Source organism: Cibotium barometz, chromosome 16 (assembly GCF_041138505.1).
Source record: "Cibotium barometz isolate CiBa-2024 chromosome 16, ASM4113850v1, whole genome shotgun sequence".
Lineage (NCBI taxonomy): Eukaryota > Viridiplantae > Streptophyta > Polypodiopsida > Cyatheales > Cibotiaceae > Cibotium > Cibotium barometz.
In genome coordinates this window covers 28,620,780-28,623,929 of record NC_141061.1, presented here as the reverse complement: position 1 = coordinate 28,623,929, position 3,150 = coordinate 28,620,780, and positions in this window count along the sequence as shown.

The following is a 3,150-nucleotide window of genomic DNA, read 5'->3' as shown; positions in this document are numbered from 1 at the left end:
TAGCTCCTTATTTTTGTGATTTTGGTGGACTTTTTGAAAAAATAAAAAATTTATCACACCTACTCGTTCATGCTAGCAAGTTTGGTAATACAAACATCAAAATTAAAAGAAAAAATGGTGTAGCTTTCCTCTAGGGTCACGTAAGTACTTACCCACACACCAAAAACACACAATTTCTAACAAATCTTCACTTTCACTCAAACCTTAATGCACTTCGTGAATGCAAAGGCAATGATGAAACTTGTATAGTGGGAGGTGAAACTCGAGGAGAATGCAAGAAACAATGGATGAAGCAATAGATAATAACCATCGTTTTGGGGACTTACCAATGCTCTGAGCTCACGTCCCCTTGAGGTCTCCAATCTTGCTTCTGAAAGCTCCACCTCCACGCTTTCGCCGTAGAGTTGCTCGCACCACCACATAAGGAATTATTTGTCTCACTCTTCTACACATACATGCATAGAAAAGGCACATGCAATAGAGTACACTCTTACACCCTCTCTCTCTCTCTCTCACAAGACAAGGCAAGAGCTCTCATAGAACAAAGGGGGATTGTGTCTATTCACACTTGGGTGCCCAAAACTTACTAACTAAGGCCTTGGGTGACCATTATCTCATAATGTTACAACTTTTATAGTGCCTTTGCATGACACTTATTAATGTGCTTAAATGGAGGAGTATAATTGTTAATCCAAAATGGGATTAATAGAAGGAAATTTTTTGCTCGGGTTTTTGACATAAGTTCAATTGGAAATGTGTGTGTGTGTGTGCCCATATTTATCTACATCAACTTTGTTCTTTTCATTCGGGTTTTTCTCATCAGTCTTGGTTCGTTTATTTGGGTTTTTCTCATTGGCCTTGGTTCATTAATTTGGGTTTTTTAGATCTTGTTGGGTGTCGATCGAGCGATCTTTTTTCCCGATCATCTTGATCTACCGGCTTTGCTGCTCGTTGTCTTGTTCATCGTCCTTTTTTGGCATTATCTTAGTGGGAGTTCAATATTATTTTTTACTAGCTTTGATTAGAAAGAAATTTGTAAGAGCAAGGGTTATGAGCCATAAACTTTGGAGCTAGCTGTATAAGTTTTTTTAAATAGCTTTTAAGAAAACTAAAAATGGCTAAAGCTTTTGAGGCCATAAAAAACCTTGTAAGATGATATTGTTGGGGAGAAAAGCATGGACTTCATGGGATATAAGATAATTTTTTAAATAAGATTTGGAGGATTTTGCTCTAAGGGTCTGTGCCTATGTAAGAGAGGAGAAAAAAAGTTTTTTAATGAATTGCACAAGCATTTGAATGCTTTATCTTACTCTTTTGTTACTATGAATCTACATGAAAGAGAGTGTTTAAACAACATATGATGTGTCTTAGTTGCTATGCATGGGGAGGTCATCATCATTGCGTCAACCTCCACATCAAGGATCAACAAACAAGTAGGTGTGTGGCTACAAGAAAAGAAAATAAAGGGCGACAACCTATTTTTAGCCTTGGTAACTTAGCAAACATGCGAGAACGTGTGGGCTCTTAGGGCTACTGGAGGGGTCTTAAAGCCTTTCACTCATTTGGCGAGGTTTGAACCTCTTATGTACTCTGTGCTCTATGCCTTTAGCCTTTGTTGTGTGTGATATTCACACCCTGTGGGGTGTGATCTGTGCCATCTCTTTGGTTTGGTTACTTTGGGGTGCTTGGCTGGTTCTTGTTGTGAGGTTGGGGCAAGGGGTGATTTCTGTGCAACCGTGGGTGTTGTGGGTCTCGGATAACCCAAGGCAAGCTTCTCGTGACTGTTTTGTGATTTAAATCTTCTTGGTTTTTTTTTCTAGAAGTCAAAGAACAACCCATGAAGGGGATTATTTTTTGAAGGAATTAACACTTTAAAGTACACGGCGACGATGACTTTATTTGAACATCCCATCAAGGGGATTATTTTTTGAAGGAATTAACACTTTAAAGTACACGATGACTCTTTAGCATTCATGCACACTTGGCATTGATGTTTATGAGCTACTAGACTTTGGTTTCTGGGGATTGCCGATGGCGTAGACGTGACATTAGTATCAGGTGTGACACTGTGGTCTAGTTGGGCAAACCCTCTTGACACTTCCAACAAACACATTGACACATTATATACAAATACACAAATGCATCACATTTTTGGTGCCATGAACATGGAAGCCTCTCTCTTCGATGTGGATTGTCGACTCTATTACTAGTTCTTGTTGGTGTTCGGTGTATGATTATGGCTGGAATCTTGTTCTTGTATTGTTCCAGATGTATCCATGTGATGATGATATATGATGGTTCTTATGGAAGTAGAGAGATACGATGATTCTATATAAGTGTCTAATTGAAGAACGGGAAAGTTGTTTCATCCTGTATGTTTACATCTAAAATTGGTATGTTTGACTAATACCGAATGAGGTATGCCAACGATTGGTCTTTTGTGTGCCAAGCAATTGTATGCCAAATTATGTCATGAATATTGGAAGTTGAAAAAGGATGCTAATTCAATGGCCAAGATTGAAGAACATTGTGTATAGCTAAGGGGGGTTATGCAAACTAAGATTTGGGGTCTATGAAGGGCTATTGATACTATCTAAGAGTCACGACACAAGGAGGAGCCTTGTGTGTGACAAGAGCAGAGTGAGTTTCAAGAGGAGGTGCATCCACTTCTAGTGGTATGTTCTGATATCTTTGAGAGCTTGGTGGCATGTGAGGCTTTTTCCTTGGAGGCCATGTTGGATGTAGATTGTGTGGATGGGATGCTTGAAGACTATGATTTTGTGGGACACACCTTGAGGAATGACGATGAGAATGTGATTGACAAATTCTTGGATTCTCTTGAAAAGGTTATAGTTTCATTGATGTTTTTTTTTCACATGGATATGGGTATAGATGCTCCTATGGACCTTGTTATAGATGAAGATTTTATTCAATTGGTGCACTTTGAGCTTGGGTGTGGTATTGATGGTGGCATAACTAAAGAGGCGGATGAAGAAGAGAAGTCTCCTCTTCCTAAAGTTTCCATTGATGTGCTTGAGGAGGATACTCTTCTCTCTTTGGCAATGGATTACGTGAAGACCCATTGAGCAAAGAGTTTGATCAAGTTGGTGTGCAGATGAAGCATATGATGGTTTACTCTATTTATTTGAT